This window comes from Centruroides sculpturatus, unplaced genomic scaffold (assembly GCF_000671375.1).
Source record: "Centruroides sculpturatus isolate CEXI.00-Female unplaced genomic scaffold, Cexi_2.0 scaffold1100, whole genome shotgun sequence".
Taxonomy (NCBI): domain Eukaryota; kingdom Metazoa; phylum Arthropoda; class Arachnida; order Scorpiones; family Buthidae; genus Centruroides; species Centruroides sculpturatus.
This window is the reverse complement of record NW_019385261.1, coordinates 249,577-265,361: the sequence shown is the minus strand read 5'-3', so window position 1 is coordinate 265,361 and position 15,785 is coordinate 249,577. Positions and strand designations below refer to the sequence as shown.

At 26.5% G+C, this 15,785-nt stretch overlaps 1 protein-coding gene across 1 annotated transcript in view; it reads right to left on the bottom strand.

The window, feature by feature from the left end:
• Positions 1 to 8,526, bottom strand: part of LOC111636837 (leucine-rich repeats and immunoglobulin-like domains protein 2) — a 33,245-nt gene extending 24,719 nt beyond the window's left edge. The window contains exon 1 of the mRNA XM_023382213.1: positions 8,251 to 8,526. The gene's annotated coding sequence lies outside the window, so the exon portion shown is untranslated. The remainder of the gene's footprint in view (positions 1 to 8,250) is intronic.
• Between the last annotated feature and the right edge of the window lie 7,259 nt (positions 8,527 to 15,785).

The window sequence follows — 15,785 nt, the reverse complement described above, 5'->3', positions numbered from 1 at the left end:
AATAAAGTTATTTTTTATCTAATTAGCCAATTTGCAAGTTAATTACTTTTTCATTAATGTTCTCACTTTATAAACGCTGTAACAATTTTTCAAATACCTAAAAAAAGAAACACGTAACATTTAAGTAAATTCGATTCGTTAATTAATTACATTTAATTTTATTTAACTACTTTTTTCCTTTTAATTAATAAAAAAATATAGTTAAACTGTTTAAATCCAATTTATTATAATTAAGTTTTTCAACTTTTAAGTAATTTTACATTTTAAAATTCTATTTTACCAAAAACTACGCCATTTTTTTATAAGTCAAGAGGGTGCACTTATTTATGTAGAAATAATCCATTTTAAAAAAAAAATCTAAATTTATTAGAATTCTAGAGAAGAAAAATTTAATTATATTGAATGATTTCTTTGAATGTCATTCGCAGCATGCGTTTATAATTAAGAGCTGACAAAAATTTATTTTTCCAAACCATGTTTTGATTGTTCGTTTCTTAGAAGTTGTAACTTGATTTCATTATGGAAGATTACAAGATTGGATTACCAAAATTTACTAAGCTGTAAGTGACAGCTGAACATGCAATATCTAGCAGGTTGGCGCCAAGATAGGGAAGATTGAAGCTTCCATATCATTGTCGACGATAAATCATAGCTAAGACAGATTGTCTACATCTTTCTTCCAAACATCATACGATTTGGCATCACATCCTCCATTTTTTTCCCTCTCTCCTTCTCTTTATTTTTTTATTGAAATTCACTTAGGTGACTCATGAAAGTCTTCGTGATAAATAGACCATTTAAATCCTTTAAAGAATTAAATTATTAACTTCAAAGAAAGCAAATAAAATAATTATGTTAAATGGAGTTACGAATGGCCTTCAATTCTCGTGTATAATTAACAATAAAATTAATGGATTTATTTTCGAATTTAAACATGTTTAAACATGTCTTTCTACCATTTAAATCCTTCAAAAAGGAATTAAATTTTTAAAAAAATCAAGTAAAATTCGTTTATAAGCTCTTAAATAGAATTATATATGATCTTCAACTTTCATATATAATTAACAATTTAAAAGAAAAAAAAATAACCAATTTGGACAAGTCCGAACTTGTCAGATTTAAAATATATAATGTTCCAACGATAAAAATTAATGAGTTTTTCTAGTAAATATTGAATTTTAATCTATTTTTTATGTTAGAAAAGTAAATGTCAGTAGACTTATTAAAAGATTTATCACTACTAAAGAATACTTTTAACGAGTTTGAATTAAATAAATAAATAAGTAAATGTATTAATGGCTTATTTAAATTGTCAATATTTTAAAATAGTTTTTTCTTCTTTAATTTTTGTGGGAAAATTTAATGTTACGATTGTCATAAAGATTAAAAATATATATATATATACAGTATATATGACAATAATGTGTAATCTCTGATGTTCTTACTCGACCTCTTCAAGCGCGATTACTGAAAAGATAATGTCTTTTATCTAACTTCTGAGTGTTTTTTTGTCATCCTAAGCGTTTTCTAGTTGAAGATAAGTGTTTTTTTTTTCTATATTCTATATTTTTCTATTAAATTTCCGTGTTGATATGATTTTTATATGATGGACTGAACCTTGTTAGTTGGAAACACAAAACACTTTCAGTCTCAAAAAAATCATTAAAAATCTATAATGTAGAGAATATAATTAAAAAATTTAATTACAATTAAATATCTGTTTAAAATGTGTATTGTGTAATAAATTAAGCTGCTATAGTTATTACTATTAAGTATTTTGCTTTATTATCATTATTTTATTCTACTAAAGAATGTGTATATATGTTAATTTATTACATAAGAAAAATCTTTTATAATTAAAATTAATTTCAATATAATTTTTAAATAATTAAATATTTTAAATAAGTTAAAATTCTCTTATGATTTTAACTAACAGGATTTAATCTTTTATATAAAAAAATTCATATAATAAAAATAATTTAATTAAAGAAAAGTCTTTTCTGCTACAGTAAACAATCACTTATATAATATATAAACTTGTCTTCTTGTATGAAAAGTAAATTAATTTACTTTTCTTATAGTAAAACCTGTTCAAAACGGAAAAAGGAAATACGGTCCCGCGCGAGTAAAACACAGGTTTTACTGTATATATTTTCTATATAAAAATATATTTAAAAGTTAAATGTATTATTTATTTATTTATCTTATAATTAAAAGGTATATAGGACGTAAATATAATATATTATTTATGTTAAATTGTATTACTTTTGTAAGATTTAAGAATATCATCAAAAATTAAAGTAGTACATAAAATGTGACTTTAACTGATCTTTCGTCTTGTTAAAGTAAATTAATTTATAATGATTGCAAACAGATTTTCTTTTCAAATTGTCTCTTTGAATGTTGTTAGAAAAGATCGATGGATTCGTCAAACGTTAATGAAAATGAAACCCCATTTCGTTTATGTAATTGCAACTATTGGCTAACGTATATTTATTCTATATGATTTTTTTTCTATTAAACTGGAGCATCAGAACTAATAAATTTATATATAAACTCTACTATAAATTTCCGTGTGTGATCAGCATTTAAAATTTTGCAAACGTCTGTTTGTATATTGCTCAGGCATGGACAGCAATTACATACAAAAATCGATTGAGCAATACATAAAATTTTATATTTATTGTACACTTTTATATTTCATTTCTTCGTACAAAATTTTAAGTGAAGTAATATATAAAATAGTACATATTTAATATATATATATATATAAACTGTAGTGTAATGCATTTCTTTTATACTATATAAGTTCTACTTTATATATTACTTTACTAATTAAAATATGTATAAAATAATAGTAATTAAATCAAGCTTTTTTTTTAAACAGAAAACAGCCTTAATTACTTATAATGCTTTAAAAATAATATAAATATATAAATATTTTACATTTAAATGAATTAAACATTTAATAAAAGTAATTTACTTGTTACTTTCATTTATTTTTAAGTAAGTAAAATATGTTTTATGTTTAAGTATGAACACAAATAACCCTCACTGATAGACTATACAAAGCATAAAATATTTACATTTATATTATATTTTATATTTCTTTTTATATCAAGTTATATGAAAAATTTTACTTTTAAATATGGACTACTTTATANACGATTTATTTTCGTTTATTTCAGATATAATTGTGAATATAGAACAAGAAGTTCAAACACGACTCTTTACCTTTATACACACACACACAAAGAAAAAAAAAACAAACTAATTAATTTAATTAAAGAAGAATGTAAGGAACAGCTTTGTATTATTTTGTAACCAATTAGTTAAAAAAATAAAACAGAAATTTACTCTTTAAAACGGTTAACTTACTTTTGGGCCACCCTAGAATCTATACTAAAAATGGGTAAATGAAAGAGCAAGCGCAATTAATCTCAATTGAAATTAAAAAAGAAAAAAATGACCCTCTAATGAGTGTAAGTAAATTAATAAATTATATCAGGTAAATACATAAATTACACTCATTCATTTATCAGATTATTTATCTGTAAATTTAAGTCAGCCATTTTTTTTTTTGGTCTTTAGATCTCATGTGGATTAAATGAGTATAATAATAATAAACGTACCTGACATAGAAACCTAAATCTAATTCGTTTTGATTAATAATATGAAATGTCCTTTTCATAAAAGAACACTTTTTAGATAATGACATTCTAAGAAAACATTAATCATCTTTCGAGTATTAGGTGAATCAGTATCGTAATTTGATAATATAAGAGTAACTTTATATGCTTTTTTTATTCGAATTTCTCCGGAAATGGAAGGAGTTTTAATTAAATTAACATTACAAAATAACCATCATTAACTCAAAATTGTATAGTAAGAGAGTAGGAAAAATATAATTATCTTATGGTTTTTTTTCCTCTCTCTCTCTCTCTCCCCCCTTCCTCCTCTTTTATATTAATAATGGTTGTATATACTAAAAAAGGGGGGATGAGTATATGGAGTGGAAGAAAAACTTTCTTTTCATGTTTACGCGAACGGAAGGAAGTGAATTAGCTTCGTCTCTGATCTGAACGTTTACCGACAGGTACGTAACTACAATCAACTTCTTTGGACCAAGTCACGTTTTGCAGTTTGCTTGCTTTGCTTTAACTGGGTGATCTACCAACCCGGCTGAGTATTGATCAATTATAGCAAACCCAAAAGTGTTTTTCCACCATTTTTATAGCTTACTATTACTTAAAGCAGCTTTCATTGTTTGGTATGTATGACCCGTTTATTACAGTAGAAAAATTAGAAAAAATTAAGGTGAACCTATCCCTCACATCATGTGTGTGTGTATATATATATACATATATAATATATACTACACACACACGCACACACAATTGTTTGTCTGGTATTCTTCCTGCTCTGACCGGTATAACAGCATGCGACAGTATAAAGTAATTATCTTACTAGTTTCTTAAAAAGTTTTTTTTTGATTTTTTTTCTTTTTAATTTTATTTAAATCATGTTATAAAAAATAATAACAATTAAAACATCAATAAATACTTTAACTTGAAAATGAACCAACGGGGATTAATATACTTTTAACTCCACAAATTTTTTTTTTTTTTTTAATATTTTTCGCTTAATAAATTTGTCAGGTTTTATCAAATTAAGAGACAAGTATGTTATGGATGAGGCAATTTGATGAGAAAACTGAGAAATGTTAAATTATTATAATAGGACGCCAGTTGGATATTTAATTTGACAGACTTGACATCTCTTAGTGCGAAGAAAATCATCTTGTCGCCTTTTTTTTTCTCTTTTTCTTCCCCCCTCTTCTCTTCTTCAAACTACTTATTTTCTATCTCATAAAGGAATTTTTAAAGAAGAGAAAAGCAAGTTCAAAGTTAGGTTATGCCAAAATTTCTAAAAGTGATATCTCATAAAACCATCAAAACATAAGACAGTTTTCGACCACAAAATTAATCAAGAGTATCTTATAACTAAAGTTTCATATACTATTAACTTTAAATTAAATATCAAAATTATCAATCTCTCTGTAGATTCTTCTTTTTTTTATTAAATTTTTATTTTTATAATTGTCTGTGAGATGATGAAGTAACAAATTAAAATAATGAATTGAATATTTATATATAGAAAATGATTTTCTTTGTTAATATCATAAAATAATTTTTATTTTTAATTGGAAAAAATAATAAAGTAAATTAAATATATTTTCCTACATAATTTCCTGTATAAATTCTTATTTTAATTATTTTTTTATAGCAATTAAATAGGTATTTATATTAAAAAAAACAATGATTAGTATACCATTTAAATCAGTAGAGATTTGTTTTCATTTTTATAATTTTTCAAGTTAAAAAGCCATTAATTAAAATATTTATTTAAAAAAAATTAATTTTATGCACAATAAATATGATCAAAATATCAAAAAACAGTTTTTGATTTGATTTTTTTTTATAGCATTTCTTTATTTTTGAGTGAAGTACAAATAGTACAAATATACTAAGTGATCAAACAAAAAGTTTACTTGTGAGAGGTAAACTTGGAAACACTGTCAAAAAGTCAATTATTATTCCTTGGTAACAAGTAAATAAATATACATAACACAGTAACATAATCAACAGTAAATAAATATAAAAATTTAAGTGTTTTTCATAACATGTAGCAGGACAGTAACAAATATGGTGTCACAAAGTGAACTATTTGCAAGTAAACTTTTCATTTGATCACTTGGTAGTTACAAAATAAAGAAATACCTCAAAGCTATGTTATATATATTTAATGTTTACCTGATTCTGTTGTAAATTAAGAAGTTGCAATTGTTGTTGATTAAAATAATATGGATTATTTTGCTGTGCAGAAACATTTCCTTCTGAATGAGTACCTGATTGCTATTGAATTAAAATTGTTATGAACAAATTTAAAAAAAAAAACTTTATTTATAAATAAAACCACTTACAATAGTTTGTCCAGTTCCTGAATTTAATTTTATTCTTTTAACAATATGACTTTGTTGCTCCTGTTGATTTTGACAACTTGTTCCATAAGGCTGAGTTACTTGGGCATTTGACTGACCCTTTACATACATATCATAAAAAAAACATTAACAATTTTGAATTAAAAAACATTCTGATANATATTTTTTTTTCCACAAAAAATTCCATTCTGGATATTTTAAAACCTTTTTTTTAATAAAATTGATGTAAAATAATTATTTAATCGATTTAAAATATTAAAAAAATTAATTTTTTTTAAATATTTTTCTTTCTAAAAGTATATTTTTTTTCACTATGTATAGAAGAAATATGTAATTTTGTCATATAAGGACATTTATTACGTATTGTGTAATGATTGTTTATTACTGAAAAATAGTATCCTGTTATGAATAAATATTTTTAAAGTTACGTAATATCGATTGGAATTTTTTGAAACGTGTGTTTTGTCTAAATATTTTAAGTTTATGTTACATTAAATGAAATATTATTATTATTTTCATTACAAAATAGGGTGGTCTAAAAGTCGGTTAACCGTGTGTTCCAGGTGTTATTCCAGGTGTCTCAGTCGTAAACTGTGTTAAAAACATGTTTTTCTTGAGCAAAATATATGAGAACATCAAAAAAAAAATATTTTTTTTTTCGTGTGTGTGTATATTTAAGAGCAAAATTTTGTGTTTACAATGGTTAACTGACTTTTGGCCACCGTATATAAGAATTATATGTTAATTGATAGAATTTATACAAGCCCAAAAGTCAGTTAACCACGATTTATTTTCGTTTATTTCAGATATAATTGTGAATATAGAACAAGAAGTTCAAACACGACTCTTTACCTTTATACACACACACACAAAGAAAAAAAAACAAACTAATTAATTTAATTAAATAAGAATGTAAGGAACAGCTTTGTATTATTTTGTAACCAATTAGTTAAAAAAATAAAACAGAAATTTACTCTTTAAAACGGTTAACTTACTTTTGGGCCACCCTAGAATCTATACTAAAAATGGGTAAATGAAAGAGCAAGCGCAATTAATCTCAATTGAAATTAAAAAAGAAAAAAATGACCCTCTAATGAGTGTAAGTAAATTAATAAATTATATCAGGTAAATACATAAATTACACTCATTCATTTATCAGATTATTTATCTGTAAATTTAAGTCAGCCATTTTTTTTTTTGGTCTTTAGATCTCATGTGGATTAAATGAGTATAATAATAATAAACGTACCTGACATAGAAACCTAAATCTAATTCGTTTTGATTAATAATATGAAATGTCCTTTTCATAAAAGAACACTTTTTAGATAATGACATTCTAAGAAAACATTAATCATCTTTCGAGTATTAGGTGAATCAGTATCGTAATTTGATAATATAAGAGTAACTTTATATGCTTTTTTTATTCGAATTTCTCCGGAAATGGAAGGAGTTTTAATTAAATTAACATTACAAAATAACCATCATTAACTCAAAATTGTATAGTAAGAGAGTAGGAAAAATATAATTATCTTATGGTTTTTTTTCCTCTCTCTCTCTCTATCCCCCCTTCCTCCTCTTTTATATTAATAATGGTTGTATATACTAAAAAAGGGGGGATGAGTATATGGAGTGGAAGAAAAACTTTCTTTTCATGTTTACGCGAACGGAAGGAAGTGAATTAGCTTCGTCTCTGATCTGAACGTTTACCGACAGGTACGTAACTACAATCAACTTCTTTGGACCAAGTCACGTTTTGCAGTTTGCTTGCTTTGCTTTAACTGGGTGATCTACCAACCCGGCTGAGTATTGATCAATTATAGCAAACCCAAAAGTGTTTTTCCACCATTTTTATAGCTTACTATTACTTAAAGCAGCTTTCATTGTTTGGTATGTATGACCCGTTTATTACAGTAGAAAAATTAGAAAAAATTAAGGTGAACCTATCCCTCACATCATGTGTGTGTGTATATATATATACATATATAATATATACTACACACACACGCACACACAATTGTTTGTCTGGTATTCTTCCTGCTCTGACCGGTATAACAGCATGCGACAGTATAAAGTAATTATCTTACTAGTTTCTTAAAAAGTTTTTTTTTTATTAATGTACTGTACTTACTGTACAGCAGAGTTTTTTTTTTAAATAATATTTAACTGTTACTACTTACAATTATGTACATACATATACGAGCAAGTTACATATATTATGAGTAATGATAAAAGATTATGGCGTGACTCACCTGGGACGAGAGATAACCGTCCTGTACGTAGTGGGTCTTCGAAAGGTCATAATCCAATCTCATCAAACGAGACAAGTTAAAGAATGGCAATTGTCTCGACGATTGTAGGACGTTGTGTGTATCGAAAACCAAATTTTCCACCAACATACAAGTATCAGCCACATGCTAAACCTGTGAGTCACAACGCGTTTCGCCCATCATCTAGCAACGTACCAAATGCTGTACCCTCTGTCCACTGTTTACACTTGCTGTGTGACGACAGAGGGCGCTCGTGCTCTAGAAGGCCGCCCACGATAGAGATTTGAGACCGATTGGTCCAACATTATTCAAGACGATTTATTAATATTTAAATAATTGTCCATGCTTAATGGTTTCGCTTGTTTCGTATTTAATTGCGCATTCTCTTTTCCTGCTTTTCTATACATTAATTACTCATTTTTTTCTTCTTCTCTTTTATTTTATTCATTTTAATAAATGTATTTAAATTATAATAATTGCTTATATTTTAATATATTTCTTCCTAATATTTTTTTTAAATTACAATATTCATGAAATATAAGCTTTAATATTTTAACGAGCAAATTTATATTTTAATTTAAATGTATTGAAATTTATACGTTTCCATCCACGTTTTAATTTATAAGCATTAATTATTTATATCATCTGAATAGCAATTATGTATATTTTATGTATGTTATAAGAAAAATAATTATTCTAATTAATTTTTGACGTTATATAGAGGTGTAATAATATTAGGTAGATTAGGTAGAGATTTTTTAATAAGGGTTTATTTTAAATAAATTATGTAGCCCTTTTATATAATATAAGGTACAGTGTTATATAGAGGTTCTTTTATCTAAAAATTTCTTCGAATTGTATAGAAGGAATGACGAAAAATATCGAGTAAAATATGTAATAATTTTACATATTTTCTAATGAATTTCTCAACGTTATAACGCGTATAAAACCTTTTATAAAATACGTTTATTGCAACACTATACCATCTCGGATAACTATAAGGAAGACATTTGAAATATTATCCAACATCTACACCTCATAGTTGTTGGGCAAGAAGTGTGACTGACTAACTTCCTTAGTGCGAGCAAGGTCATTGGGCTGTACGCCAAGTAAAACACGTTGGACAATGTACAGGTTGGCCCCGCATAGCACACATATTTCTGTAAAGAATTCTTCGATATCGATTGTAAAACACAAAATACATTATTTCTTTTTTTAAAAAAAAAGAAAAGAAATATGTCAATCAAGGTATAGATAAAGTTAAGCGTTACTGATAGGCACGTGAATTGAAGTATCGAACATCTGATGGAGCATAATGGTATAGAACAAGTCGATAACAAAGACATCAATAGTTTTGTCAAATGGGACTTAGTTCTATCTCTTGTGCAGTAGTGTTAGTAATTAACAGGGACCACGTGGGAATTGCCAGGTGATACTCTCTATCCACATTTCAGCCACTCTGTGCTTGTCAACCAGCAATGATAGATGGGTTATTTCCTGTCTTTAGACGAGAGAATCTGACCAACCTAGTTTTGACATAGTGTCGTTAATATTCACAAGGGAATTTTCGGATGATACATAAGGATGTGATCCTGATTACGCTCTGATTGATGTTGAAAAAATGAGTCGCACTGTTGCTTCAGTGTATTGAGTTAACTTCCATTACAATTTTTTATTAAAGTTAATTCCACAAAGTAATAACTCATATAGAGCGTATCTTGATAAAAATTCTACTACTCGTTTGTCCTTTTTTTTCTGATGTTTTATCGATATTTTATTTTGTTTTTTAAATGTCTTATCTATCTGCAGATTGGGCAAATCAAATTGGGACAAAGTTTTTCCTATTGTTTTTTTTTTTAAATTGTGCAATGATACTTTCTGTAATTATTCAAAAATATTGCTTTGTCCTTGTTGATATTTAATACTATTTTTATCTACACCCCTGTTTGTTACAAGATTGTGAAACGTGATTTAGTGGAAAAATACATATTTCAACAATCGTAAAAATTCGTGAATAATTTGATGAAAAATCACTAAATATTGTATTATGTACAATACTTCGATTTGTTCTTGTGTTATTTATTAATACTGTTCCCCATTTGTTACAAGACAAGTTAATGATTTAATCAAAGATATATTAATTTATAATTAGGCCTCATCTCCATGCTGTTAGATAAAGGCCTCAACTACAAGTGATACTTTTAGTGATTGGTCGGCAGGGCAGTTTGACACGTGGCTCTCAATGGTTCGTTAGTAGATTGTGCAAGATGATAATTCTATTGAAAAACATATTGTAATACTGTAATTAGAGCTTATCACAAGGATTTTATAGTTGTTAGGACCTCAACTACTGTAGTGGTCATTTTAAATAGACAAGAAATTTGAGGCCCTGACCAAATGACTCTGATGGTCTTAGTTGGGCCATGTTCAGGGTCTCAAATTTCTTATCTATTTAAAAATTCTTGTCAAATTTTATTAATTAGAAAATACAATACCATTTTAAAACTTTGTTTTATTTTTCTATTATACTAAGGGGCCTCAAATGGCTTTAATGGCCCGTCTTTCCTCGATCTCCGAAAAGCAGTAATTGATAATAAAGAAAAAAAAATATTTTATTATGTACAAATCTTTATTTTACAGAAGAAATAATATACATATATATATACCTTTATTTTCTCTTATTTATTTTAGAAATTCTATATTTTTCTATATGCAAAACGTCAGATCGAATTCTTATTAAAATCACTGTTTTGTAGTGCATCAAAGAAAATAAAAATATATATAAGAAAAGAATTTTTCTAAGGTTAAGACTTGACTAGCAATAATATAGGACATGATAAAAGCAATAACATTCCAACAAAATACAAGTTTGTTATAAAAGAAAAGAAGAAAAACAAAAGCAAGTTAAAAGACACAAAAGAAAAAAAATAAAGAGCTTCTATTGTACTTGAACGATGACTTAATTGATAAAATGCTCGAGTGTAAATAAGTTTGACAAAGATTGGGACGAACGACAATGTGTTGGAAGAAATAAAATTCCAAAAGTTATTGGAAAGTGAATTTAAAAAAAAAAGAAAAAAAAAACAGTGGAAAAAAATAATTTAAAATATAAATAAATAACATTAAACACTTTATTTTCAACAGAAAATAATGGTGAGTGGAAAAAAAATTAAATTATCACATCTTTTGTGTAAGTCTCGTGAATGTTTAGGGTGGCTCAAAAGTCGGTTTACCGCCGTCTTATTGAAATCTTTTACCCACTTTATTGAATCGCTGGCAAAAGACACGGTTAATCGATCACATTTCTTGGCCCCATAAATAAAATTAGTATATACGAGATAGCCCGAAATTCAGTCAACCATTGTAAAAATCAGTCGAAAATCTTATTTTGTAATTTATTTCCATTAAAATTGTCAGATTAAAAAACTAAAACGCGTTAGTTTACGATTCGTGTTTACCAGTCACGGTTAACTGACTTTTGGACCACCCAGAGCTTAATTTACGTGTAAGCTACCGCTTAGTGTTTCGTTCTATTTAATAAAAAATAGTTTATACGTGTCGCCCATTATTATTATGTGAGGAGGAAGGGCCTCTTGTACGTCATCAGCGTAGGGCATAAGCAAGTCTAAACCCTCTCTGGGATCACCCTATACATATATATATATATATATATATACAGTATAAACAGTATAGAGCTAATGTAAAGGCTTTTCATATTATAAAAAGTATTAATTAATATTTATTGAATAAATTATTAATAAAAATAATACAAGTCAACCCCCTATAACACAATTGATAATTCCGTTTTATATGAATTCCATGTTGTACGAGTCACTTAGATTTTACAAATACATGTGCTGGGCTGTGAACGGCTCATGTATTTGTAAAATCTAAGTGACTCGTACAAGATGGAATTCATATAAAACGGAATTATCAACAGTGTTATAGGGGGTCGACTGTATTAAACACTCTTTATAAATTTAAATATAAGTTTCTTGTAGGTAAAATTCATTTTAAAAGCGTTAAAATACGATAAATATAATAATAATAATAATAATACATAAAATATTCCCAAGACAATCTTCATAAACCTCTTATCAAAACAATGTCATCTGGCATTTTCAGATATTTGTCACACGCTGAAAATAAAAATAAAAATAATAATAAAATAAATTTACCATATAAAAATATCTTATAAATGATTTAAAAAGCTTTAAAATAATTTCTTTAGAAAATATTATTCATAAATATATTCAAAAGTCGACAGTAAGTACGTAAACATCAAAGAAAACAACAATCTTAACAACGTTATCTGGCATCTTTAAGAAGATGTTATTTTAATATTTAAAGTATTTAAAGTAAACAATATATATATAAATATAAAGTTTATTATATTTTCCTTTCAAAAAATACCTCGTAGAGGATGACAATAAGTGAAATCATTTAGTAAAGATCAACTTAAAGTGACATCTTATTGGCACAGAAATGACACTAGGAATGTCGAGAATGTTTCAGTTCCGGGAATCTCTGCAGGTGGGCAGCACAGACATTGTCCCAGATATCTTATTGTGCATTTGAAACGGGTTCACTGCTGCTTTTTAATGCTTTCTCATAACATAGCAGTTCATTTCTTTTGTTAGTGTAACACCCTTAATTAACAGATTACCTTCGGTTCTACTTTAAGTGAATTGTTAGTACAGTAGTGTGACCCTTTTACAATAGTAAAGAATTACTTCAAAGAGGAATTTTTCATTTTCCAGGCCAAAGAATTAAGCTAAATTTTTAGTTTTAGCATAAATATATATTCAAATTTTTCGTGTTTTTTGCATACGTAATTACATTAAAAGTTTCGTATTCACTTACTAAGTTCTAAACTTTTATTCTAGCATACTGATTTTAGTGTAAATATAACAAAGAATTATTAGGGATATTTTTATTTTAACACACAAATTAATCTGAAATTTTCTTTTTTTTTCTTTTGAAGTGAGAATTATTCCAAAATTTTCGTTTTTAATAAATAAATTGATGCAAAATTTTTTACATTTATAAAATAGCCAAAATTCTACTTTTGGCATAGAAAAATTTCGTTTTTAACACTAAGAATGAGTCTAAAATTCTATTTTGAACACTGAAAATTAGTAGAAAGTTATTAATTTTTGCATATTAGCCCAAAATTTTACTTTAAAGTTAGCATAAATTTTACTTTCCATACCGAAAATTAGCCAAATATTTTAATTTCAATAAAGAAAATTACCCTACAATAAGCTTAAAACAACAAAATTAATGCAAAATTCTACTTTAAACTCAGAAAAACTAGCTCAAAATTTTATTTATAATACAGAAAGTTAGCATGAAATTCCCTTTTTTTAACATAGAAAATTAGCACAAAATTTCAATTTTGACAAGTAAAATTAGCCAAAAATGTTAAAAATTAATTATGCAAAAATATTCAATATACACACAATTTTTATATATAAATCCAAAAGATAATAATACAAGTCGATCCCCCTATAACACTGTTGATTATTCTGTTTTATATGAATTCCATGTTGTACGAGTCACTTAGATTTTACAAATACGTGAGCCGTTCACAGCCCGGCACACGTATTTGTAAAATCTAAGTGACTCGTACAACACGGAATTCATACAAAACGGAATTATCAACAGTGTTATAGGGGGTGTACTGTACAAAAAAAAACATATTATACATTTTAATATATTCAGACTCACGCAAAAACCAAAATAAATATAAAAATTAAGCCATAAAATTTAAGGAATTAAAAAAAAAAAGAATTAAATAAATCGAAAAAGAAATAAATATAAATTTTTAAAATATTAATTTAAGAATAAAATAGGTTAAATACATGTAAAGAAACCAACAAAAAAATAAAAAACAACATAAAAATACAGTANGTATTAAATTAACACGAAAACACAAAGCTGTAACTAGGAAACGTTTTAATTAATTAATAAAGAGAGAGAGAGAGAGAGTCTTATATTATTGAGGGTGGCCCAAAATTCAGTCAACCGAGACGATATTGAATATTTAAAAAGATGGAAACAATTTCAGTTTCTCGGGCGGTTAACCGACTTTTGGGCCACCCTAAATATTTAAAAAAAAATAATAAAAAATTATATTGTTTATTTGACTAAATAGCAATATATGTATATATAGAAAGTAAGTTGACATAGTACAACCAGAATATCGTTTTGTTTACAATGTCCGCACGTGTGAATTGTCACAGCCAATTCGACAATCAATTCGGCACAGATGGGTACTGTTCCTATTGACAGACCAAAGGAACATTATCACAAGTCGTCAACTGTGTTCACTCCCAAGTAACATTCTTTCTTTCACGTAAAACTACAAAGAAAAAATCATACACTTATATATTATTATTATTAGTATTATTATTATTAATAATAATAATCGGTTATTTCTTGGAATTTTATAATCGATTCTTGTTATTCTATTTTTAGAAATAGGGGAGAAAAGTAATTTTATTTGATAATAATATATTATGTATAAAATTGTTATATGTAATTTTTTTCTTAGTGTGTATGGCATATATTCCACACCCGTAGCTCTTCGTATATTCTGTATGCTTTAAGTACTCATACAGTGCAAATAATTACATTTTTTAATGTAAATTTATAATATTTTCTGTAAAATTTCTTCTTGTGTAGTATGTATAAAATTGTTATATGTAATTTTTTTCTTAGTGTGTATGGCATATATTCCACACCCGTAGCTCTTCGTATATTCTGTATGCTTTAAGTACTCATACAGTGCAAATAATTACATTTTTTAATGTAAATTTATAATATTTTCTGTAAAATTTCTTCTTGTGTAGTATGTACTGTAGGATAATTTATACATCACACATACATTAAGTTCTACATGTAAAACATTCCTGCATATACATGTATGCATTAGTTATTGCATACATTTGAACTCAAGTATTCATGTATTCTGTATGCTTTATTTAAAATGTTTATGCACGTGTACACTCATTCTTTCTTTCTGTATAGTGCACACTTTTACGTCAATTTGACGTCATTTTACATTTCCTCGTTACAAAAAATTATATAAATGACATCAGATTAACGTAGAAGTATACACTATTCTGAATACCAGTCACCCCCCCCTATAACACTGTTGAATATTCCATTTTATATGAATTCCATGTTGTACGAGTCACTTAGATTTTACAAATACGTATGCCGGGCTGTGAGTGGCTCACATATTTGTAAAATCTAAGTGACTCGTACAACATTGAATTCATATAAAACGGAATAATCAACAGTGTTATAGGGGGGTCGACTGTATACGTAAGGTTATGTGTATGCTCTATTTATTTAGCATCTATATGAAAGTATCAACTGTATACATTATTTGGAAGCTCTGTATACATTACACTATATGTAGCATATTCATACATAAATGCATGCAAGTTATATGCATGTATACACATGCTCTATGAAGTTACACCTATTTCACATAGTGTATATGAATT